General features: G+C 41.7%; 1 protein-coding gene across 1 annotated transcript in view; it reads left to right on the top strand.

Annotated features, from left to right (window-relative positions):
* KIAA1217 (KIAA1217 ortholog) overlaps nucleotides 1-26,824 on the top strand; it is a 365,096-nt gene that overhangs the window by 17,433 nt on the left and 320,839 nt on the right. The gene's annotated exons all lie outside the window — the stretch shown is intronic.

The following is a 26,824-nucleotide window of genomic DNA, read 5'->3' on the forward strand; positions in this document are numbered from 1 at the left end:
GGTTTATGGATGGTTATCAGCTGTTAGACACAATTGTGGACTTCCAGACCTGGATCCTTATCCTGATAGTCCTGACAAGGAGTCCCAAGGGTCTAAGGGGAGTCTCTAGGAATTAATCCAGCTGTGCTGTGTGTCCAAGGGGGAGGACGATTAAACTACCGATTGGCATCTGAGAGTTTGCTTTAACTGCATGTATGAGCAGGAAGGAGAGATATATTCAAAATGAAGAAATATTAAATATGGTTTTGTATAACAAAAAACAGTGCAGCTGAATCCTCTTGAACAGTCTGGAGCCTGAATAGAGCAGGCAGAGCTGAGAAGAAATTAACCTGTTTTATGTAGATAATACAGGCCAATGCTGGGATGGTTCCTCAGATTTTTGGTTTAGGAAGCTTGTAGATTACTGATGGACTGTTGCCCTTTGGATTTAGTTTAGACTCTGACAAGAATTTATTTTGATTCTCTGAATTCCCTGAGGCCAAATACTTGCTTTTTTGGTCTACCACTGTAGCTGCTTTACTAAGTGCCAGCACATTTATGCAGTGATTGTCATCTATTGTCAGTGTCTGAATTAATGGGGGGAGATGCTGCTGGTTTTGAAAAATAGTCTGATTCTTGGGAAGTGATCTTTTGAAGTCATGCTATTAACCAGTTATTTTCCATCTTGTCCTGTCATCTTGTTTGGAAGAATATGATTGAGAGGGAGAGGCTTTTCTGCCTAGAAGCCCATGAATTCAGAGGGCAGTCTGTTGAGCCTGCTCTGCTTTCCCCTGGAATGGAGACTGCATGGGCGAGGAGTCTGTCTGCATGATCAGGGCTAATAACTTTGTTGAACTGGACCACTTTGGTAGATCTTGATAACTCAGACTGAGGCTGGTTGTTGTGGTGCCAGAGGGGTGGTGCGCTGGGGCAGCTCCTTCGGGAGGACCTGCAGCAGTGGCGGGTGATGGCTGTCGCTGTGAAGCGACGTGAATTGCTGTGCTGCAATGTGAATTGCTGTGCCACCCGTGTTGAAGTGAAGCAGCTTGTGAAATCATTGTCAGCAGAGCACCACCAATATGCTGGTAACAGTCACTTTAACTTCTGGTCATGTCCTGTTCAGGGAATAACCATGTTGAGGGCCACGTTTGTGCTCTGTGCCCCTGGAGGGATTGCGCTCTTACTTGCCTCTTCGGTAGGTGGTGGCAGCAACCCCTGCTCTTCTCATCTTGAGTTCTGATTGATGGAGTTGCCTTGTCACTGGGTTTTATGAGACTAAACTATCATCATTATCTCAAGTGCTTGAAGCTGTTTCTCTTCATCATGCTTTGCCTTTGTTATTGGCTGCCTTTAGATAGACTGTTTAAATTCACCTTACTGCTGTTGCTGTGGTTGTGAGGGCCAGGTGCAGAGTCTATGCAAGACATCTTCCTTGAATCTGAAGTACTACTATTTTTTTAAAGTAGGTTTAGTACTCACAAGTGACCTCCCATTTGGATTTTTGCCATTAACTCAAGCTGGGAGACAGTAAAGCTTTGAAGTGGAGTGTGGGAAGGTGGTGTCTTAGTCTTTCCCTCTAAATCTGATTAATGCCACTCCAACATTTAGTATCTCCTTTAAACACATCTTTTCCAGATTTTTTTAAAATGCTTTCCACAGCTGATTGTTCGGTTCATTTATTTTATTTAGACTAGTGTGGGTTTAATTCAGTAGAAATTTGCCTTATGATTGTTTTTAATGGTGCTGTTATGTGTGAGCACTTTCCAGCGGTAGATTTTTTTTGGGGGGTTTGAGGTGTGTGTCGGTTGATTCGCATCCAGCCAAGACTGGCATTCATGGCAGGTTGATTCTTGATTATACGAATAAGTGGTTTTTAGCTAGTTCGGCTATACCAAACGAAAGGAATCTGTTAGGCAACCTGACCTCACAATGGAAACAGTTATGTGGCTGGGGCGCTGCAGCATACAGTTTGAAGTTCAGTTTGAAGTTTCCCAGCGCTAAGCTGGAGTTTTGCTGCAGCCCACTACGGTGATTTTTAGGAAAAGAAGCCACTGCAGTAGCTGGGTGGCTGGGGGTGAAGGCTGTTGAGCAGCTCAAGTTTTGTCAACTTGGCATTGCTCTACCTCTCCATCCGCCACGCTGCTTCCAGGCTTGTATTTGGAGAATCCTGTAAAAATGAGGAAGTTAAAGGGAATCTTGTGATTGTTTTTTGCTATTTATTGCTGTTACCCTTGCTGCTAGGGATATTCACTACATGTGTTTGGCTAGCTGCACTAAATGCTCATCACTTACCAAACCTGCATGTTCAGAAGGTGTTATTGCTTTCACTGCTGTTTTTCAGATTTATTGTTTTTTCCTGGGGACGATGGGGAATGTATGTGTGTTACTGGGTCACATCGTATTTTTCACTTCACGTTTTCCTTCTGAGTCCTTATCGCTGCATACATATTCATGTTGGGTGTTTGTTTTGCAAGTGCCCAACTTGGAAATGGGCTTTCCTTGACAGTGTACGTAAGGCACTTGCACCCTGCCTTTCTTATGCCAGTGTGCAAAGCATACCTGATACATAATTTTCACTTTCTCTCAGTCATTTGAATGAGGCAGAGTTCTTTTAATTTACAGATTCTGCCTTTGCCAGTGTGTTGCTCTCGGCACTGTTTTCTCTCCACGTTCCTTTGTGTGTGTCTGGGGTGTGTGGTTTCTGCATTTCTTTTCTGCTTTCACCTTCCTTTGGATGTTAATCAAGAGGGAACATCCTAGTTGTATGGCACCCCTCTATCAGCCCATCCCTCCTTTTTATTAATTTTTTTTTTTCTTTCTGGGATGACTGTAACCTTTGCCCATCCTGTCATGGGATACTTATATTGCAGATATTCTCGTGAGGTGATTGTACTGCATGGGAGGAAACTGCATGCTGAGGAAATGCTCAGTTTTCTGACCTTTTAAGCTCTACCCTGTTTCTTAGAACATTAATAGAAAAGTATTTGTATGTGCAAACTTGGTCAGTCTGGATTCCTTCACAGACCTGGCAAGTGAAGAGACTTGGCACTGAGAGTATTTCCCGATCTCTGCAGCCATTTGTAAATATATATATATATATATATGTGATTTAAAAGATAAAATCTGCAAAATTATTCTTCTGAAGACTGCAAGATCCTGAGAGATGCAGACGGTCTTTAACAAGAGTACCGCAAGACCCCTTAATACCTTCTTCTGTCCTCCAAGATGTAGTTCTCAGGAGCTCCTGGATCCTGACATGCTGGACACAGCTGTGATGAAGAGTCCCCATATTCTTCTTTATTTTTTCCATGCTGGAACATGGAAAGTATTTTCTACTTACTGTAGCCTCCATTCTGTAGCCCTTAGCACTGCCCTGGTACATTTTTTGGTGAGAACACAAAGATGTCTATTGTAATTGGAGACATAAATGTGTCTGGTCTCCGAGATGATAGTTCTACACCCTCTTCCCCAAGCTGTGGAAATGCTGTGTCTTCTACTGAAATCCCAGTAAGGAAGCTGTCTACCATTGTATTGTCCTGAGAGGCTGGGCTCCACACTAGCAAAGTCTCTTCGTTCTCCCTTGAAGCTCCCTCCCAGTTTTCTGTCAGCATACCAGCTTCTTTCTGGGTTTTCTGTTTGTTTTGGGGTTTTGGTGGGTTGGTTTTTCTTTTTTTTTTTTTTTTTTTTTTTTTTTTTTTTTTTTACTCCTAAGATTTTCACCTGCCTCTGGGCTGAAATATTCCTGCAGCTTTTGGGCTTTTAGGAGGGCCCAGGGACCTGCTATGAAGCTGCTAATGGGTTTCCCATTGCTGGCAACAGCTTGGGAGAGATCAGCAGCATCGCTTCACCTCTGCTGATCACTGGGAGTTTCTGCCACGAGCTGAGCTGTTGCTAAGGGATTTAGAGATTATTTGGCCTTTGAGTGTTGGGGGCGAGCAATTATATTAAACTTTTTTCTTTAAAATGTCTGGCGAGGTGCAAGGGCTGGAATGCTGTGCTGATGGTGCCACTTGGGTGCAGGAGAGCATGTGGTGGAGCAGAGTGATGCACAGGCAGGCAACACGTTTTAAAAGGCAGCAGGTATCAGTCAGCCACCCCTGTGGGCGTTTTCTTTTAAAACTAACCTTTGGCATATCCCAGCATTCAAAAAGAGGAAAAAAAGATTCAGTGCTGGAATTTTGATGATGAGACATAATGTGGGGAAAATATGATAGCAGTGAAGTTTGTCAGTGCTGTTCAAATACTTTTCTCTGTACCACTTGTACTGCTATCTTAAATAAATTGTTCCTGTGGTATATATCATGGCTACTTTGGATTGGATCCAGTATGACATTAGGAGAAATGTCTTCAATACAGAGATTCCGTCTGGCCTAACCTTTTTTTTTTTTTTTTTTTTTTTTTTGTTAGATTAATCAAGGTTTAAAAAGAATGTGTGAAATATGGTCATTGCTCCAGAATACAACAAAGTGCATGTGAACGTTGAACAATCATCATGGCTGTGCTAGAAAATTCTTGTGTAGATAAAACGTGCTTTCTTGGTTTTAGTGTGGGTTGGGGTTTTTTTTAGTGTTATTTTAAAAAGAAAACACCAAAAAACCACCGACATCCCAAATCAGGTAGTTTTAGAAGGCTTGGCAGCATCTAGACTGTACTGATTATGAGGAGCAGATTATTTTATTTGCTCTGAGGAGAATGTGGTTAGTAGGAACTTTGTCTTGAAAATTACTTTTTTAACACAATGAAAAATGCCTCAGTTATGTGTCACTCTTCCCTGACTGTTGTTTGTGATCTTTCATTCCTTTTATTAGTAAATGAGAGGGAAAAACGTGAATAACATCAGGAAATAGATGAAGGCACACTAAACAGTAGTATGAGAACAGTAAGTTAAGCATCTGCTTTTGGTTTTTCTGGGAAATCAAGAAGGGACTGGAACAAAAAACCAGTTAGTTTTCTTTTTTTTTCCCCTTGGATTACACTTCTGTATCTGCTGTCAGGCTTCCCTCTACTCCTTAGAGTTTCTTTCCTCTTCTCCCCCCCTTTTCTTGAAACAGTTACTCCATTGACATCAAGACTGAAGCCTGCAAAGGCTCCATAGTGACTGAATAATAATAAAGAGCAGAGGTTCCAAATGTTTTGATCTGGGCTTAGTTTTTCTGTTGCATTTGTGCCTGATTTGAGACGTGGATGTGACCCTTCCCAGCAGCACGCACCTGCGAGGCTGTCACGCCGGCTGCAGGCACATGGTGAAGCTGGTGCCTGCAGCTGTACAGGCAGCACTTACTCTTAAGAAATTAATAGAAACATGACATGTAGTGAAATATTTTCACAGGTGGAATGGGTCTGTGGCATAATGTAAGGATGTAAACTATAGGATTGTTTAGCCTTTTGCTCAGTCATTTGTTCTTTGGCTCTCCTCCATCCCCTGTTTGCACACAGCTTAGGTCTCCTGTTATAGCGGAGTAGTCGATGTGGGGCTTTTCAGCCGCTTGAAGCGTTCCCTAATCCAAACGTGCATCCTGTTTTGGGGGCTACGTTCATGACTGGCAGGGGCTCATGGTTAATCCCAGTCCCTGACTGTGTGGCAGTAAGTAAAGCAGTGCTGAGGGCAATGTAGCAATGCGTAGAAGAATGAAGCTGGGTTAATTAACATTGATAATATACAGCTGTGGGTTGGCTTCAAGGGCGGTGCGTTGGCCGATGTAGATGAGGTGCAGGTGTGGCTGGTTAATTTAAGTGGTTGAGAGCCAATGAAGAGAGAGCAGCCGAGGAAGAGACAAGGGAAGAGAGAATACACGCTCTGGATGAGGTGAGACGAGGAGAAGGCAGCAGAGAGGCTGTATGAAGAGTGTGCTGGTATGAGATGATAAAAGAACTTGTTGCAGCTGGATAGTTTGGAGAGTGCTGCAACAGCAGTGTTTGGAGCCAGGGTGCAAACCTGATACAGCTGCGGTCAGTGATGGGGGACCCCCAAATCCCACTAGTCTCAGTGATGCACTTCCCGGTGCCTCCCTTCTCCTGGGGTATGTAGTGGGGTGCTTGTGGCTAGTGGATGTATCATTTATGGCTTGTGGATCAAGGCTTGGCAGCATGCTATTAGCGGGGACTCTTAGAATGTTTCAGTGGTATCATGGAGGTTTATTTACTATTCCAAGCTTGTCACTCCAAATGGGTATTAAATATGAAATAAAAATAGAAAGGTTTTTAAAGCATGAAAGAATTTAAGCAAAACCCATAAATCTGTTTACCAACTTCTGAAGTTTATATTCCTTAAGTATTAAGGGCTAGAAATCTATTGTTTTGTTCATGAACTTTTTGTAAGTAAGTGTGGGTCTTCTGCAAACACCAGACTTCAAGAACTAAGACTCTGAAAGGGCCAGATGATATTGTGAGACTCTGGGGGAAAAAATATGACGCTTATAACACTGTAGATGGCCCCCTTAAAGTACTCCCTCTGCTTCCACATCTCTTTATTCTGGGACATGAAAGAGAAACCTGAGCCAATACAGGATTACAAAACTAGGTTACAAACCTGGAGCTAGACTATTTGTAGTTAAAGCATCAGAAAGTTATTTTATGTGCTTATTTTGGTTTAAAAATTTCATGCATTTGGAAAACTCTTTCTCCCCCCATGAGAGTTCTTTCTTTCAAGTAATTAAAGCAAGACTATAAGCAGTAGAGACAATGAAATGTAAAAATTCATTGCTGGTTACAAGAATTTGAACCTCATCCATCTGTCATCAAAAAAAATAAAAAGCAGCCTTTCAAAAAGCAGATGGTCTTGTAACTAAAACAAATCTGGATTCTGGCATACAGGGTGAGAAATGTGCCTTGTGAGAACGGGGGAAACACTGCACTGGGAACTGTTCATCCTGCTGGAGTGCTCTAGTTGTGAATACCTCTGCTAATGCTATCACACATGACAGCAATCATCAGAGGTCAAAACTAGTAACTTCAATTCTATCTGCAGGCTCCCAAGAAATGAGTATTATTTCTGAAGCACAGCTTTTATGTGCTTTTTCTGAAAGGTGCCATCTCCTAATAGGTATTTATGAGCATTTTGTGGATATTATTAACGAGGGGTTCTGCATAGGAAGGATTTAATCCTAAAGTGGAGATCATGGATTAACACTGCAAGAACCTCATTCAAAATAAAACTCTGTATTTGTAGCACTATGCTTATGCGCAATCATTTGCTCTTATGGGTACAGTCTAGCAAGATTCTTAAATTAACAACCTGATTAATAAATAATGCCACCTCTCCATCATTTAATGATACTTTAGGCAAAGGCAATAACACCCCCCCCCCCCCCAAACTACCTTGCTAGAAGCTTTTTTCTGCCTATTAACTCTTCTGTGTGTTTCATGTAGGTGAAGTTGTAGCTGTATGACTTTATTCAGGACTCATTCTCTCTAGATATCCCCAAGTCATTGAATCAGCTTCGTTAGATTCATTTGCTGCAATAGATAAGTAAAACTCAGTGCTGCTTGCATGCTTGCCACAGGTACCGTAATCTGTGGCTGATAATTGAAATTCCTAGAGGCTGTGTGTATTTCTTACATGCGGCTTGGACCTGAGTAGCCCAGCACATTATTAAAAACATTTTTATAGTGACCGACTGTTCACTTGAAATCACATCGAGCCTTCTCTCAGACAGCAGAAATGCTCTCTGTAGTTATTCTAGCCTCTCCATCTAGAGCTATCAGCCTTTTCAATAGTATGTAGTGGGAAATTCTTGAATGCAGTTGAAAAATATAGTAGCTAGCTCAGACATGTCCTCATTTACAGTAGGAAGATCATTACGTACTTCAAGTCCAATCTTAGGTCTGTCTTACGTTTCAAAACAGATTAGAAATCTGAAATGTTTTGAGAACTGCACAATTGTTACCTCCTTATGTCCCCAAAAGCAGGAAGATGATTGTGAACAGGAAGGTCATTAGCATCACATGGAGTCTTCCCAGTGGGAGCCTCTTTTCTGCTGTGGAGTACTGGTTTGTGCTGTTGGCTGAGGCAGAGAGGAAGGGTTGCTATGTGCAGTCCCTTGAGATGGGTTTTATGCCCAAAGTGGCAGCACTCACCATGCAAATACAAGAAGAGCAAAACAAAAAATACTTTGCAATGATTGGAGAGTATGTGGTTTGGTTTAAGTGAGTCGTCTTCCTTCGCCACTGTAGTTACATTGGTACTTTTCTTTGTGTTGTTCTGTCTCCTGCGTGGATGCAACATGAATGAAAAAAAAAACCCAACTTTGCTAGTCATGGCAAACGGCTTTAAAACAGTCCCCAGGGAAAGGAATATAACTGGCCAACCTGGTAACTCTGTCTTCTGTCTCTTTAGACCAGAAGATGGGAAACCTTGAAATAGTGCTGTGTGTGTAGGGAGGGTTCTTCCAGAGCCCATCAATCTTTTTAATTTTATCCAAGATCCTGAGAATAGTAAGAACTCTTGCAGTCTTGATCCTCATGCATATCCAACGTTACATCTTATGTGAATCTTAAAGTATGTGAGCTTTTAGTCTCACTAAAATATATGAATAAAAGATGTAAATGGTGGTGTGGGCTTTTGTTCTGAAGCACTGGTGATACTGTTCCACAACTATTGTATTGATGTGCTTTAAAAATATTTCCTTTTAATGCATGTAATTTACAGTTCACTGACCCACAGACTGAAAGTCGGAGAATGTCATTAGCTTGATAAGTAAAATACTAGAGGGAAGAAGTTCAATTTCAAATCCACTCTCTGCCCTGCTCACAGCACAATTTGAACCTTGTTTTCTCACCTTGGGGAAGTTTGTGTAGAGCTGGGCTGTAGGGTCTTCCTCGACGCTGCACCGTACCGAAGGTGTGTCCTTTGGCATCAGTAACTGCTCTGTTCCAGAAGCTAGGTTGGACTGCTGGGGCACTGCCTGGGACAAGAGGCCTTCCTGTCCCATCCCTGGTCTTAGCAGGGTGTCTGCATCCTAATGCAGAGCCCCAAAGGTGAGGGGGAAGGTGGAGTCCCTGTCCGGGAGCACTCTGTACCGAAGCCTGTGGCATTGTTGTGTCCCCAGTGCAGGACCCAGCACTTCTCCCTGCTGAACCTCCTATAACTGGCCTCGGCCCATGGGTTCAACCTGCCCAGACCCCCCTGCAGAGCCTCCTGCCCCCCAGCAGATCAACGCTCCCTCATCTTGGTTTATACATGTATATGTTAGATAACTCAGATTTGCTTATTGTCTGTTCTACTGCTTCAATATTACATTTGTTTAAATGTTTAGTGTTAGTTAAGATAGATCTTTTTCCTCTTTGGGATGCTTGTACATGTTGAGCTGCTGTGCCGCTTCTTGTAGCGATTCTTTGCTACTTCGTAGTGGGCAGAAGAGTTGCAGCTGCCCAGGTTACCGCTGCAACACTCACTTGTGTGACAAAGGCATACTAGGTTTTGTTGAGGACCAGATAATCGGAGAAGCTTGTCTTCTGCCAGGATAGAGCAGCATCCTCCATCTCCTTTGGCTTTGCTGCTAGGAAGTCACCGCTGCCGGCTGTGGGAGGGCTGTAGGGTGTGAGGGCAGTGAGCCCCGTAAGGCTGCTGCGGGATGCAGGGGTCAGCCCCAGACAGGCGGTGTAACGCTGGCGTGGCCCCTCTTCCTGGATGCGGACTCTTATCCTTTAGTCACGTCCTTGGCACTCTGCGACAGTGCTTATGCCGAGCAGTGAAGCTACTGAATTCAGAACATGTGGCTGCTGTGATCTGAAAATCACCTCTCCGTCAATCCAGTGTGCCAGTATAAACGTTGCTGTAAGAAGCTATTTTATTTCCATACAGCTCTGGGAGTGCCTTTAGAGTGTGTTTCAGTGTTGTATTTTTTGTGGTCAGTGAGAATGTATTGTGTTTATCAAAACTTATTTATTCAGATCTGCTAATGGATTCGAGAAGAAAATTAATTTTGAAATTCTGTGCCTCTTAGACTGATTTATCAACAAGTTTGAATCCAGCTCCCTGTCTGTAGTTGTTCACGCTGCTCAAAGGTGCCTTTGTCAGGCTGTTGATGCAGTAATTTCTTAAAAATATTAGTGGAGAAACTGGGTTTGAAGGGAAGATCAGGCTTATAGTCTTGAGACAGGAGTAGTGAAGGAAGGAATGAAGTAGAAATTCACAGGCATTTTCGCTATCATAAATTTCAGTGAAGTTCTTGAAGGAAAATGAGTTCTAGGTCATGTTTAGAGGGGCAGGGGGGTTCCTCCTTTTTTTAAGAGGAGGAGATTGAAACCTTTTGAAGATCTGTAAAAAGGAATCAGTAAAAGCAGGATGTCCGAGAACCACAGCTCCTGAAGGACCCCATCTCTCATTCTAATTTCTCCATGACATACATTGTATTTAAGATCTTTCTGTGTTAAGGGGTCTTTGATGCATCCAAGAGAAATTTTTAGCTGCTAAGTAAATAATACAGAATGTAGTGCTGTTTAGAAATTTTACATCTCTAATATATTTTATAAGGACACCCTTATAGTAAGTATTCAGTGTAAGTTAAATTATGGATTGGGAAATCAGATCCTGCAATAGCAAGCCAAAATTCTGCAAGCTCACGCTTGGCTAAGCCCCAGCCTTTCATGCAAAAGGCAGTTGAAATGGGAGAAAACAAAAGCTGTGGCTGTCTTACAGCAATGGATTAAAATTATCCCACACTGGTGTGGGGAGCAGTGTGGCCATGAGGGAAAGGGTGATAACTTCAGCTGACTTTAATTTGCCAGAAGCCATCCTGCCCTCTCCTTTAATATTAGCTGTTGGAGAGCTGTGATTAAGTGTTCTCCTTCCTGATACCAGCTCGCTGAAAAGTGGCTGACAGGTGGAAACAGCAGCCAAGCTGCTGCGTGTTTTAGAAGGTGTTTGCTGATGCACAGGCATCCCTTGTCAGTACTGCTGATAAGCTCTAATGCAAACTGCCACCCAGAATTTCTTTGGCATCCCAGTGAACAGCCAGATGAATTGTGCTATGCACAATGTGCTAATTGCCACAAATTGGCTACACTTGGATGGGAATGACAGGGTGACTGTGTATGGTGGTTTTTTTTTTTTATAATCTAGTTCTTGTATATAAAGCTTGTACCATTTTTGTTCTAAGAACAGGCATTTAGACCTTTCTGGTACGTTGGCAGCAAAGGGAGTTTTCATTAACCTCAGAAATACTGTGGATTAACTACAATACTATAGTCAAAGCAATTTTATTTAAAACTAATTGCAAAGTATAAGAAAATGTTCTGGATTACAATACGAGGACCTTTTATATTGTTGAAGTGTTTTTTTTAATATTATAGCAAATATTTAATTTTCCCATCAAAGACCTTGTAAAATCATAAGTACCTTCTATATAGCCAAAAAAGAGCTGGCTTCCAAAAGCTCACAACAGTGTCCCTTTGCATCCCCTCAGAGATGGGTAGGATATCTTCTCATCCTTCTTCTCGGTGGGCAGTGTGTATTGTTTTTTCGTTTTCTACCCTCCCCTGTCCACACAAAAGTATTTATTTAACTGTTAGAACAGTGCAAGCCCACAAGATGGGGGTATAAGGTATCATATACAGAAATGGGGAGGAGAGTGAGTGTATGTGTCCCCTACATGAAGGTATTTAGGAGAATTAAGCCCTGTTTAAGGGGGGAGCTGGGTCACTGTTGAGCTATCTTTAGCAGTGGATGGAGATGCTGTGGTTTTCCTAACGCGGAGGTTACCCCTGTGGTACCTTCTACATGGTGGTGGTATTGGTGTGGTACCACCCAGCAGCTGCTACCAGGAGTGATGGCAGTGACCCATCAGACTTTGACAACATTCACCTTTAGGCTGCAGGGCAGCTGCTTCTGAACCTATCTTTTCACAGTCTGGACCATAAGGCATGTCTAACACTGTCCAGAGAGGCAGGAATGGAGAAAGGAGACTCGGTTGCTGCTCCTGTACAGCATATAAGCATCCTGGCACAAAACAGGCTGCTTCTGCTTGTCCCAGACTAAGGACACATAAGAAGTGCAGGTTCATGCTAGTATCTGTCTGTCCTTTCCCAGCCAATTTATGATGTTGATCCTAGGACTGTGCCGGGTACACTCATTTCTTTTTGAAATACAAAGCTGTTACCTTTCTGCCTTGCTCCAGCCGCAATTTGGAAAGAAGGACGAGGGAGGTACATAGGTACGGGAGTTGTGAATAAGATGTGATGGCAAGAACATTTCATGGTATTATTCTTTGCTATAGTATATCAAATAATGAAGTGCTCAGTAGTCGTAACACCACGTATCACTGTGCTGGAGGAACTGGCAAAGACTGAGAGAAGAATCCATATTAAGAGAGAACAGTATGTAGGCACTTGGTTTCTGTCCAAGCACCCCAGTAAATGAGGAGAGTGAATAAATAGCAGGGAGAAGTTCCTGTATAGACTATTAGTCAAATTGGGCTGAATTGCCTTGTCAGTTGGAGGAAAGTGAACAGAGAGGGCAGGAAGTTTGGAGGGATTTGAACAGCACCTAAGGCAGGAAACAGCGAAAGATGTTTAGAGACTGAAAGCTTTGGGCTGGTTGTTTGGTGTTTTTTTAAAATTTATTTGTTATCTTTTATATTCCTCATGGTAATATCCTGGATTGCTCTTTCATCCAGCAGAAGTGATGGTTTCCACTGTAATACTGTGTGAAGCGTGAGATAAATGAGAAAACAGTCTGAAGGAAAGAGTATGTTTATTCTGATTAAGAAAATCAGTGGACTGATTGCCATTCAAATTCCTGAAGCAGAGCTGCGTGCACTGCTTATGTACTTTTTTTTTAAAAAAAACCAACCCTTTTTTAAAGGAGTGTATTAAATGTCAGGAAATAATAGTTATATAATCCTTGAAGAATCATGCTCTTTAGAGGTATTTCACTTTTTAGATTTCATCTGTTTTAAATCGCAATGAAACCTTAGGTGAGTGCATGAAAGAACTTCCACAGATATCACCGGCTTTCTTATTTATTTAGTGTGGTTTTTGTTTTTTTTTTTTCTTAATGCAGACTTCCCTTTTTTGGTTTTTGACTTTGGGGTTCAACATAAATAACACACAGATATCAGAGGTGCACTCTTAGAATAAACCTGTTTATCAGCTTTCTTGGCTGCTTGATTCTGAATTAACCCTCTGTGGCCTGTTTTTGCAAACACTGCTGAGATGGCTCTGCCAGGTCAGTAGCTGTGGCCCTCCTTTCTTGAGCAGTGGGTTGCTCTGTGGGCTGCCATCTGAGCCCCTGCGCATCCTCCTGTTATGATGGACCATGGAGAGAACTGAACCGCTTATGTTTCCACGGTGTGCTTATATCCCTCCCAGCTCTGGGCTTGGTGCCTGTGAGTGGATCTTATGCATGTGGATTTAGCTGCCCAAGTCAGGATTTAATGCAACTGAGATACTGTTGGCCAAATATATTTGAGTTGGGGCTCTAGCTGGGATTTTTTTTCCCTCAGCAGTTACAGAAGTTCCCCTCAGCAGCAGAGGAGATGCTCTGGGGGGCAGTCAAAGCTTGGAGGTTGGTACAGAGAGATCTGGTTTGGGGAAGATGCGGCATTTTTTACTCACATGGTCATAAGATTTGGACATTAGAGGGAATTTGCTTCTCCCCTCCAAATTAGGTATCTTGGTCCATGTGGTATCCAGAAGCCGGTATCTTGGTCATGTGCTGGGTCTCTGGTCATAGCTTGTCAGTTCTCCATCGTGTTACAGCATCAGTGCCATCTGTGTACTACAGGCATTTCACCTGTAGGACAAATATTTTCTGACATGTCTTAAAGAGTCATTGGGCTTGAAGTGGGATTGAGGGAGAAATGTAATGTTTCATGAAATGTGGGTGATGGGACTAGATGATTGGATAGTCCCTTCTGCCCTTAACCCCTATGAAATAGTAGAGCTGTTTTACTGAGGGCTTGACTGAGGACTGATTTAGCACCATGCCCCACAGAAGGATATGGCATGCTTTGGAGGCATTTTCCAGGCTAACCAGAAAGATGGAATAATTACCAGTTGCACAAATCATTAGAGGCCTTCTGTGGTATTCAGAGAATACTAAAATAGATGGAATAAAATGGGTCTTGTCCTTTTGTAGCTGCTGAAAGATTGCCAGGAGACTTCCTGAAATAAAACATAACACCACCACCACCCCCCCGCCCCCCCCACATCCGTCTTTTCTGCAGCTTTAACTTGTAGATTTATGTTGTCAAAGCTGTACATCGCTTTTCCTTTTTGATGAGATTATTTGCTGCTGTTACACTATATCTATATATTTTTAAAGATTTTGGAGGCTTCCAAATTTTTGTACTTTGATCAGATGCCAGAAATTATTAATGATAACGTGCTGCTACTTTACTGTAAAGCTAACAAATGCAGGAAGTAATAAATTTTATGTCTGAAATCTCACATTAGCTGGTTAAATTTCACATTAGCAATGAAGTGCATGTTCATTGCAGTGTCCTTCAAAGTGCAGTACAGAGTAAACTGCTTCAAAGCAAAACCAGTATGAAGCGAGGCTTTAGCGTAAGGGGACCCTTCTCCCTTCCTTCTAATGTACGGGGTGATGGTGTGTTCTGGGTGTCTGGTGGGAGCGACAAACTCCTGTCCTAATGGTTCTCACATCAAGCCAGTACTGCTTCCTCAGTTGGAGTGCAGGCACAAAAATTCAGGTTTAGGTTATGTAGCCTCCTGTCAGACAGTATTTAAGTTTGGTAATGAACAGTGGTTTAAAACACTTTTTCTCTCAGTGCTGTTTCAGACACAATTTTGCAAGGCCATTTCAATATTTTGATGGTTTTCTTTCAAAAGATTACATTCATGTCTCTTTTTAAAAAAAGATCTTCTGAATGGAGGCCTCTGTGCAATAATATTTACATCTTAAACTGTACAAAAATTTCTACTTCCCCATTAAAGGAAAGGAGAAAGTGCAGATCACTAGAAAGAAGGACTGATTCTATAGGCTTGCTTTATCCTGACGTAAGTTTGCAGAAATTGAATAGCTGCATCAGCCAAAACCAGTTTTTAGTGGAACTGAAGACTCTGTCTGCAGGAGTTAGGTTGTTTGGGGTTTTTTTTACTTCCTAATGTTCTGCATCTTGCATTGTTTAAATGATGTCAACCACAAATTTTGCAGGCCTTCTGTTTTCCTGGCTTTGTTCTGTCTGTCTGTCTTTTAAAATTTTTCCTTTTCCTACTGATCTCCTGTGCTGTTCCCAGATGCAACAGAAAGGACGTGTCTTCCTGCTCTTCTGCTGGTTACTGTAACTTGAAGCAAGAGCTGGCCCATTGCATGGGACCCGTGGAGGGAGAGGTGGTGGTGAAGTGCTGCATGGAGCAGTAACGACTCTGCAAAGGAGCGTGGTATCACCTGCAGGTGGCTGCTGGGAATGGCTGTGATGGGGATCTTGAAATGCTTTGTTTGATTATTTTTTTTTTTTTTGTTAACTATTGAGGTTTTATCCAGTTGCCTTGTGTTGCTATCTGCAGCTTCGTCTCCAAGTCTTGTGATTGTGGGACATGCAGCCTTAGCTCTTCAAATGCCAGTAATCCCTTTCTTTTGTCATTATTGCAGAAAAACATGAAGATGTGAACCATGAAGGGTGAAATCTCTAAGATCAAAAAATAAAAACCCTCTGAATTTCCTTCTGTAATAACCGTGAATCATCTTTTTCTTGGGTCATGATTTTTTCCCAATGCTTAGGGTTTGGAGCACTGTTCAAAGTCAGTGAACAGCATAAATGTGCTGTGGTGTCTGCTTATTTTGTGACTTGGAAACCTGACTCCTTTAATTTTCAGTGAATAAATAGGTTTATGTAATGAAACTGCATAATGGGAGCTTTTTTCCCACTTGATGGGAAACCATTTTTGTTCCGTCTTGTTGTAGCTGTGACTCTAGCAGAGTCTCAAATGTACATTTTGTATTAGATTTATGCTTCTACTTTTAAATTATCTAGTTCAGGTACTCTAAAATAATGTAAGTAGAAAATAGGACGTGTATCAAGTGTATTATTATGCAAAGGATAAAGTAATCTTCTGTGCCATACATCAGCTTTGTAGTCTTGCACCCTACACACGCCAAATCTCAAAGTAAATATTATGAGGTCTGGTCATAATTTTGTTCACATTCTCAAAATGTGTCTGCAGTTTGAACTTTATGCATTCTGAAATGATATTTTTCCAAAGACAGTTTCACTTACAAGCTCTCTAACATGATAAAGACAGGCCTAGTATAAGTTTTGAGAGAAACAAGGTGAAGCGAATTGTTGAAAATTGCTCTGGAAATTACTGTAAATACAATGTAAATGTTATGCAATTCTTGGAACTTTCAATGATCCTGGTCAGCAGATTATCTTTTGATAAAAAGTACCTACTACACTAAAACTGTTTTAAACCCACCAAATTTTAAAAAAAGTGTAGTTTATGTAAAACTATCAGTCTTGTAAATTACTTCTTGTTGCCTAATCTCTCCTTAACTTAGGTACTATGAAGTGCAAGTAATAAGAAGCATGGCTGTATGTCACAGTTAAAGGGCTCTGCTGTTGGTGTGTGTACCCGAGTGAAATGGGAGAGCATTTACCAGTGTTGTCCCTTTCCTCCCTTTTTTTAAATGCATTGATGGGGGACACATGTAGCACATGCTCTGTCTCGCTGGGTCATGAACTAACTTCTGGTTAGCCAAATTCCACGCTGATACGCAGTGACAGGAGTTCATCATTAGATCTGTCGGTCTTCTTACCCAGAGCTGATCTTGACCTGATTTCTCTGTGCAATCAATTCATATAAAACCAGATGCCAACAATCTGTATTAACTGTGAATTAAATTCTTATCAAAATGGATTGCCCCAGTTTGTGGTGAAACAAGCAGCCCATGTCTCTTGTTCCAAAAAATGCACCATCTGGCTGATAAAGCTGATTATCCAGAAGTGTTACTAAAAATGTCTGCATGTCTACACAGAGGAGCAAATAAATTGGCCTTAGGAAGAAAAAAATTTCCTGCTGTTACTTCTGAAAGTTATGCTGATTGATATGGTGATTTGTTGTCCCAGAATGCCTGAAGATGAGGAATTGGTGGGGGGGCAGGGGGAGGTTGTTTATGGGATGGGATTTCTTCTCCTGCGGGTATGAGAAGGGCTGTGTTCTGAACCTTGTGTGTGCGCTGTACTTCTAGTCCTCTTGCATTCCAGCAATGCTAACTTTTATAACCATAAAACATAATTATCCCTAAGACATGTCTGATACTGTTGTGGGAGCAATTCTGAAGCAAAATGACTATAATATAGTTGAATGAGGAACTCGGATGGTTTCTCTTAAAATTGCAGGGCAGATCATGTTCAAAAAAGAATTAAATATTAAATGAGGGGGAAATACACTGGAGCAGAGCCCAGATTCTAAAAGTAAATGGTTGAAGACTATAACCTGGTTTCCTCAATGAGTATTAATCCAAATTGTGTATAGCAGATATGGTGCTGAGTAATAGTAGTTAAGCTAAGGATCAAGAGTCTAATTTCCTTCACTTCTTTCTAGGAAATACAAGACCTAGTGTTGCATAGCAACAGTCAAAGGTATAGCAGTATTTGCACTTGAAAATGTTTAGTGCTTTGGGAGGCATTGGATGGCTGATGAGATAGGTGGTGAGGAAATGGTATTATTCTCTCTTAGGGTGCTGGTTTAAATTCAGTCTTGATTGTAGTAGCTGAAGATCATTAAGATCTGAATAAGTAGCTAGAGGTCTGCAAAATGAGTGATTGGTCTCAGTCCAGTTTTCAGAGCGCCCATATTCACATTTCAAAAACTATTCCTGTAATTGGCAATGCTGGTGTGCTCTGAAGGCAAAACAGATAGGAATAGCGGTGGAGGCAGCCACAGAGCTCCCTGCTTCACAACACTTCTGCCCCATCTTACAGGTCTCCCTGCTCTGGTCGTGTGGCCAAAGGAATTTCTGCTCCTCCTAGCTTATGACTTTTCCCTACAGCTGTGTGGTAAACTTGAAACCCCATTCTTTAAATTGCGTAGGATTCTGGTATTTTCTTTGCATTTTGTGTTAACTAAGTGTTTTGAATAGAAGATGCTGGCTAGGACTTTTTCAGTCTTCTGAGATCCTTCTAAATTATTTGACATTGAAATTCTTCAGAATCAAATGTGACTTCCATTAAAGGTAAGAGTGTTCCAGAAATCCGCAATCTCTGTGACGCCAGTTTTCAGAAGATCTGGGTTATTCTTGCCTGGCACACCTGGAAAGTAGTTGGTCTGAAAACCGGGCGAGCAATAAGCAGCAGCAGAGGAGTATAGCTGCTGAAACCACACGACAAGAATTTGGAGTGCCTTAAATGCAGTTTGGTGGTGCTGTTCCTACATTAGCTGTTTATTGCTCAAAATTTAGCAGCCCTTTGTCAGAACAGCTTGTCAGATGCTCAGGGATCGCCTGAGTGCATGCTGTAGCTGGGCTAAGGGTTGTCTGTGCTAGACTATGAGCAAAAGGCGTAAAAACTGGCATCTAACAGCATAGGACAGTCATAAGACTAGTTGCTAGATTTTTTGTGAGCATCTAGTTTTACCTTATTTTACTAGCATTTAATATGCTTTAAAGGATGGGTGTGTAGTAGAAGATCTCCAGGGTAAATCCAGTTTAGCAGAGAAGCGTGGAAGGGTTTGAGGATGTTCTTTACCACATGCAAGTTTCACTCAGTGCCGGTGCTAACTCTTCGTTTTCTTAATTGCCTAAGGTAAGCTTGGTAATGATCTCCATAAGCACATTTATAACGAGAGAGGTCCAGATTTAAGATCTACTGATCTTTAAATAATCACCTAAGAAAATATTCTGTCATTGACTCTAGTTCATTGCTTTAATATAGGAGACCTCAGGACATACCTAAATTAAATGAATGACAGATTTTCAGAACATCTTAAACTATTTTTTCTGTAAAAATGCATCTTTGATTCTTACAGTAATTTTAAAAAATTGTAATAATTTCTTGATAAAAAAGGTCTATAACTATTCTATTTCTGTTGCTTTTCCTAAAGGTGAGAAATTATGCCTACGGGATTTGACTGTTAGGGTAGTAGCAGGGGTGAGGGAAGGTGTTTATTAGTGAGGTTACTCGTATTAGCCAAGTAAAGAAAGGAAAAGAAAACCCGCTGGACACTGGTCATGAGGCTAATTCTTGTGTAATAGGGAGTTTTGAAGGTCTGTGGTAGAAAGCTATTCACCATGCTTGAGCTTACCTGTAGTACCTGAACACTATGCCAGCATGTTCAGAAGGTCAGAGGTTTCTGCCTGCTTGTATGTGAAGGGGAAAGGTAACATTCCTTACACAAATCTGGGAATATAGCAGCAGATCCAAAATAGTTTGGAGACTGCACCACCTTGAATATAGTCTCATGAATTTTCCTTATTTTCTCTAGGTACTGCACAAACCATGTGCTTGTGCAGAGGTGGTATCTACCTGTTAATTTTAAAATATGTGGATTTAAAATTGCATAGAGCAGAAAAGTTCATTTTTCTATCGATAACCTGAGGTTATTTTAAAAGATAGTCCCTTTTTTTTTTCCCTCATAAGAGCCCAATGGCACTTCTTAAAATCCTTTCTTCCCTGAATATTTTATTTTTCTCACATTTTAAAATCATGCAGCAGGCACACATGAAATGTGTTTTGCTGGCAGTGCATGAGAGATTAATGTGGGGCTGGGACAGATGGACTGTGAGTGGAAGCAGGTGGTGTCCATAGTTTTTCTTCCTTCCTAAGGAATTCTGCAACAGCCTGTTTTAAAATACGTGAATGATTGTGAACTTACTAATATTTTATGGTACTTGGAACCTAAACAACTTACCATGTATTCTTAAGTATGTTATTTTTTCCAGAGCTTCTACTGTGGTTGTTTTGTGTTTTTTTTGTTTTTTTTTTTCCTTTGGACTGTAAAACTTTTTACGGTGCACTGTTTTAAATATGCTTTGTCCGCCTATTAAATACGAGACAAGGCAGTTTTCAGCTGTGATTTTTAAGAGGGAAGTGATGCCTAAAAAAGAATTTTATAAAATGTTGGAAATTATTTCCCATCCAAAATGTGCGCTTTTTCTTGTGAAGGAAATCTGAGCTTAATCCAAGAGATTGTGGAATTTCTATTACTTTAGTGACACTTGTATCCCCATCAACATGGTTAATTGTGATCTGCTTTTAAATCTCAGGATCTGGTTCAGTTTTCCTTTTTATTTCAGGACGATTCATATAAAAATTGGAAACTGAAAGGAATGTACCTTATGTACAGTTAGGGTCAGCATCAGCATGTAAATGCTGAAGGGAGCACCTCTTACTACATGTCGGTGTTTTTGTTTAAAATGTATTAACCTCTGTGATGAGAATTCTGCGTCTCCCCTATATTTGGAAAACTAGTCATGTTTACATATATTCCTAAATACAGTTTTGATTTAAGTACTTATTTTAGGTACCTTTGGGCCTGACTTCTAAGTAAACTAGATCCAAAAAGAGACTGAATATCCTGTGTGCCAGTATAGTATCTTGTATACAAAGCAGGTAAGTTAGTGCACAAATCACTTTGTTGTTTTTAACCTTGGCTGAAGAAATTTCGTAGTGCTTCATGACATTTACAATAAAAACTGTTAGAAGTGTTTGCAACAACCTGAGGAGATTCATAAAACGCTTTGTTTCTTGGCTGCTACTGTACTTCAGTTGTGTTTTCATGAAGTACCCTAACTTCGAATTAATTTTTGAAGGAAGCTATTTGGAGGTAGCATTTTTAGGTTTCATGTGTTTTCACTTTTTTCAATCAATTTTGTAGCAGTAGTTCTTGTTTGCCCAGTGTATACCAGGTATTATTTCATGCCTTTTATATATATATATGCACACACATACATTTATATATAGAAAGTTAAATTAAGTATATATAACTCAAGTTCTGTTATTTGTAAGGAGAATTTGGTTGTGCATCAATGTATCTGTAGGTGGCTTTCTCATATGGGACTAGTGCTTAAATATCTAACTCTAGGTCTTCTGAATTTACAGAGTGAAAGGAAGATATTTTCACTGAAATGAGCTACTTCTAAAAGCTAAACAATCCCCCACTACTTAGTGCATTAAGCCTATTTGTGAGCTTTAGCACAGAAATAATATTTTTCTTTTTTTTCTTACATTCTAAAAAAATAGGTAAAAAGCGATGATAGCTATCCCTTTCTAATTTTGCATGAGTTTTCATATGATTCTATCACAGAAAAGAAAAAAGCTATTATTTTTGCTTTGAAATATGTGCTCATGTTGTTTTTGAAAAAGTAAATGCACATATATCAGATGAAAAATACATTTAATCTATTTGGTATTGCAGAAGACTCATATCAATGAATTCCTACTCAGAAAGCTTGTAAGATAAAATAGGTTTTCTTGGTACAATGGTATGTACATATGGTACAAATATGGTACAATTTCTATTAGCAGTCAGCTTAAGAACACACACACCCCTGCCCGCCCCCCCCCCCAAAAAAAAAAAAACAAAACCCAAAACAAAACAAAAACCCACCCAAACAACCAAAACAAACCACCAAAACCCTAAACTTCAAACAACCAAAACCAACAGGAATTTGTATGTAATTTTGTTGATCTTTAGCTCATTATACAGATTATTAACAAGATCTTAATGAAAGATAAGACACATAAAGACCTTGCTAAGCAGTGGCCAGTATTTTAGGGCCCAGCACTGCAAAAGCAGAAGGATGCTTTGGTATACCACATTTCCATTGTGAATTAAAGAGTGTGTGGGACAGAGGGAAGTTTTAAATTTTGTGCATATGAAGTAATCTGTACAAAACACACTAATGAAGGCATTATAACATATTCTGAAAGGTTCTTGACTTGATACATCTCTTGATGCTTCATATCATTAGATATATCAAAATGGCTGAAGTGCGGATTATCGAAAGGCTTTGCATGAGAGAGATTTTTAGGACCCAAAATACACACTCATGAGCTCTTGGTTGTGTTTCTCAGCATAGGTCTACCTGCCTTCTTGAGGTGTCTGCCACCAATTCAGTGACTGTGGGGTTTGTGTGTACGTACATACGTACACAAGGTTGTTAATGTGAAGGTTTATCTAGGATTATGCTTCTAAGAACATCTTCCTCAAAATGAGCTGGGAGTTTTCAGCACGATGCTGTATGTGATTTTTGGTCTTGCCCTTCTGTAAAGGAGCACAGAAAGAGGGAATATTGAGAAAAGAAACCTCACTTTGAAGTCTGTAGGATTGTACAGTTGGTTCTGTGAGTTCTCCGGGGTTGCAAAAGTGGGTAAAGTAGCATGTGAGGCTACTAAAAAGTGGTCTGGATTCCTACAGCCCTCCAACAGCTGGGTCATGCTCTTTCTCCAGTGCTGCAGAGGCTGGAGATGGCATTTTGAATCTGCACAATAAAAAATTTGTGTATGAACCAAACCTGTTTCCAAAGCCCTGCCTGGATCTGTGCTTATCAAAGCGTGGTGCCACCTGCAGCCTGGGCTCCTGAGGCTGGTTCTGCTTTTGGGACGGGGTTCCATGAATGCAAATGGGAGGGGGTTGTTGGTAAATTGGAGTCCTTTAAGCATTACAGGGAGCTTACAGAAACATGCAAAGCCTTTGAGGCCCTTTCAGGGCTCTGTCCTGCGAAACCCGAGGGAATTGGTTCTCCCTGTGAATTGGTGGGACATCACACTGGCAGCGTCTCCACCGACGGGGGATTTACTTTATTACCAGGGCTTGATGTTACGTGGGGCTTGGCAGGCACTGGTCAGTGCACACCAGAAAGCTGAAAAATCCTCAGCACAAAATCCTGAGGCAAGTGGCAGGCAGGGTGTCAAACTGAGGGACTGAACCATAAAAAGAAGCGAGTAGGTGCCTGTTTCCAAACAGCAGTGCCGTATAAATGGCAGCTCACGGGGGAGTCTGTGAGTGCAAGGATAAAGGGCTGTGGGTGTAAAAACTGGCAGACAGAGAGAAACAGAAGTATGTTGAAACTGTGTAGAGCAAGGAGCATCCTGTTCGTGGGAAGGTGATGGGAAGGGTTGGAACCAACAGGAGGAGGTGGTGGTGAGGGTGGACAGGCCCTCATGGGTCCAGGCATGATGCAGTTCTTTGTGTGTGTGCTGACATTTACAGGCTGCACACCTGATCTTGTGATGTTTATATTTCCTCTAATCCTGCCCTTCAGCATTCAATTCTTCATCCCTCGGCTCTGGGCTGTGCCTCTATGGCTTCTTGCTATAGCTTTCCTTCTGGTTGTGGTTGGCTGCAAAGCAGTGCTCCAGCTGGGTCGCCCTGGCTGGGGTACTCCGCTTAACTTGCGCTAATATCCTCTCCTCATCAGTTTTCTGCTTGGCATAGTGCTTGCCCTCTCCCCAAGCGTGACTGCAGAGATGCTGATTTGGGGCAGATTTTCTGCCTGACCCCTCCTGGTTTTCAAACCAGAAAAGAAAACAAAAAAAAAGAAAAAATGGGAAAAAAATTGTTGGCAAAATGATGTCACAGTTTTGAAGTGAATTCCTGTCTCTGTAGACATCAGAACAAGGCTGTTGCGTGAGTGTAGACAGGGCTCATCCCAGCTGCTGAAGAAGTGGGGCAGAGGCCGATGACTTTTTCATTGCTCTGACCTCCGCAGTCACTGGCTGACTTCAAATGGATATTTTGTTACCAGATGTTGCAAATAATTAACTGTCTATAACAAACTACTTGTGGGATTCATAGGAGCATCTACTTTATTTAAGAGCACTGCAAGTGCAGGAGCGGGTATGGGAGTGGCAGAGGGGAAAGCATCATCCAGGGTGCAGCTAATGAGTCAAATGAAACTGTTAGCTAGCTCCTTACATTGATCAAAACCTTCCATCATTGTGTACCTCTGTGAGACTTCCTTTGTTTATGCTTCAGTTTGCATTTTGGTGAACAACTGACCATATCACACAACCTGAGAAAATTAGAAACCTTTAGCACCCTCTTCAGATGCTTTAAAGAAAGTTGATAAAAGCTTTTGGAGATGGGTCTTGTGGAAGCATAGTCCAGCCAAGCATGAGGTGCCGTAGGGTGGGGAAATCATTCCATCCCAAACAAAGGATTTAATTTTCCAGGCATAAAAAGAACAAGCTTGAATTTGGAACGACATAGATCAGTTGGCATGGTTATACTTAGTTTGCTGGTGTCAGTACTGGAATTCAAAGCCAGTGGAATTATGTGCATGGATATGTGTCTACAATGTTCAGTTCTGTTTAGAGGTGGGTTGAAAAGGCTTCCTGGAGAAAAAAGGAACCTGGATTCTCTGAAGTAGAGGTGCTTAAATGGCTTGTTGGGGGAAGGAGGGTCCTGTGGGTGACTTTCTTATTTTTGTTTTGTTTTTACAATGGGAGACCCATGGTGGAGGTGAAGCTCAGGGCTGTGTTTGGTGGGACTGCTGACAGTCATGGGTGTGAGAGGCAGAATACCAGGACAGTCTCAGCTGGCAGCTCTGGAGCACCTGTCTGTGTCAGCTGTGCAGGGTGAACAGAGCTGGTTATATACATGTTCAGCAATGTCCTGAGAAGCACTGGACTGTGCCCTAAATTGGGTAATATTTCCATGGATTAAGGCGAAGGATGAACCATTTCAAATGAGATTTGGCACTAAGTAATGTCTTTCAGTCAGATGCGGCAGCACAGTACCTCTTAATTTGCAGATGAAGGGCCAGCTACTCTTTCCAGTCTGAAGGTGAGTTTCTGCTGACTGGCTGTCATTGTGATCACAGAAGAAACCGCTTAATTTACTAACTCGGAAATGTCTGCCTGGTGCTGGAGTTTTGTCTTTTCCTGTTTCTTTAATCCTTTGAGTAGCAGAGCCTTGATGTGTTCAAGTGTGGCGCACATCCTACAGCTGGAGGGCCAAGGCACCACTGATAATTTTTTCCATCACTTCGCATGCAGAACAATTGCTTTCCTTCAGGTTGTTGTTTGCCTGTGACTTGAAAATCATTAAAACTCATTTAGAACCTTAATGGCTTTCAGTTCGTCCTAATATACATGCTGCCTCTTTGAATGGACTGTATTACGTGCACTGAGTGCTTTTTAATATTTTTTTTCCCCCAGATATTTTGAGCACTGTTTCTTCCTCCCTTCAGAGCTATGTGCTATGCACGCGGCTCTAGCACTTGATCTTTTTCTGACATTCAGTAATTTTTAATGCAGTAGTACTTTTACTAAGTACTGAGTACTAAGTTCTCAACCATTGCAATTCCTTGTTTCAGTCAAACTAGGACCACTTCTGTCACTGTTGCAAATATGTGTGTGTGCACTCTCCCTCTTTTTTTTTAATAAGGCGAATGCATTATTTTAATGAACTTTGCTTTCCTCCGTAGTAGTTTGATGAGATAAAATGTATTTTAACTCATCCAAGGTCATATTTTATCTTACTTGAAACTGCTGTTTCTAATAACTGTAGAATCATATGAAGAGTCACTGAAAACTTTACTAAACATTTGTATTTATGCTGCTGAAAAGTTTTTTTTAGTGAATGTTTCACTTTAGTCTCTTTCTGTGAATAGAGAAACACATTTGTGACACTGGTTTTCTGTGCTGCTGAAAATAAGTATGACTGGTTACTGCCTTCCATTTAGATCTACTTTCCATAGATCTAAACCATTAATTAATTTTAGTTGTCATTCTAGGAGGGAATATCCTAAATTTAAAATTACTTGGAACATTTCTGTGAGGTTTTTTGTTCCTTTTTCCCTTTGTAACATTTCTGGGGAATTTTAAAATGTTAGGGCAAACACCCTGTCACAGCATTTTTCCAGTATAAAGTCTGGAATTTATTTATATGGCAGGTTGACCCTGGCTGGATGCCAGGTGCCCACCAAAGCCACTCTTGTCACTGCCCTCCTCAGCTGGGCAGGGGAGAGAAAATACGACAGAAGGTTTGTGGGTTGAGATAAGAACAGGGAGTGATCACTCACCAGCTACCATCGCGGGCAAAGCAGACCCGACTTGGAGAAATTATTTTGATTTATTACCAATCAAATCAGAGTAATGAGAAATAAAACCTAAATCTTAAAACACCTTCCCTACACCCCTGCTTTCTTCCTAGGCTCAGCTTCACTCCTGATTTCTCTACGTACTCCTGCTGAGCAGCACAGGGGGATGAGAAATGGGTGTTACTGTCAGTCCATCACAGGCTGTCTCTGCTGCTCCTTCCCCCTCAGGGAGAGGGCTCCTCACTCTCCTTCCCTGCTCCAGCGTGGCATCTCTGCCATGGGATACAGCCCTCTATGGACTTCTCCAACATGAGTCCTTCCCACGTGCTGCTGTTCTTCACTGACTGCTCCAGCGTGGGTCCCCCACAGGGTCACAAGTCCTGCCAGCAAACCTGCTCCAGCCTTGGCTCATCTCTGCACAGGTCTTGCCAAGAGCCTGCCCCAGCACGGGCTTCCCACGGGGTCACAGCCTCCTTCAGGCATCCCCCTGCTCTGGCGTGGGGTCCTCCATGGGCTGCAGGTGGGGATCTGCCCCACCATGAACCTCCCTGGCTGAGGGCACAGCTGCCTCACCGTGGGCTTCACCAGGGGCTGCCGGGGAATCTGCTCCGGCACCTGGAGCTGCTGTTCTCACTCCTCTCCTCTAGCTGCTGTTTTGCAGCATTTTTCCCCTCCCCCCCTTCTTAAATACATTATCCCAGAGGCTCTACCACCGTTGCTGATGAGCTTGGCCATGGCCAGCAGTGGATCCATCTTGGAGCCGGCTGGCATTGGGTCTACTGGACACAGGGGGAGGCTTCTAGGAGCTTCTCGCTGAAGCCACCCCTGTAGCCCCCACTACCAAAACCTTGCAATTCAAACCAAATAAATTTTTAAAAAATAAATAGAACTGTGACAGCT

Source organism: Falco naumanni, chromosome 4 (assembly GCF_017639655.2).
Source record: "Falco naumanni isolate bFalNau1 chromosome 4, bFalNau1.pat, whole genome shotgun sequence".
NCBI classification, from domain to species: Eukaryota; Metazoa; Chordata; class Aves; order Falconiformes; family Falconidae; genus Falco; species Falco naumanni.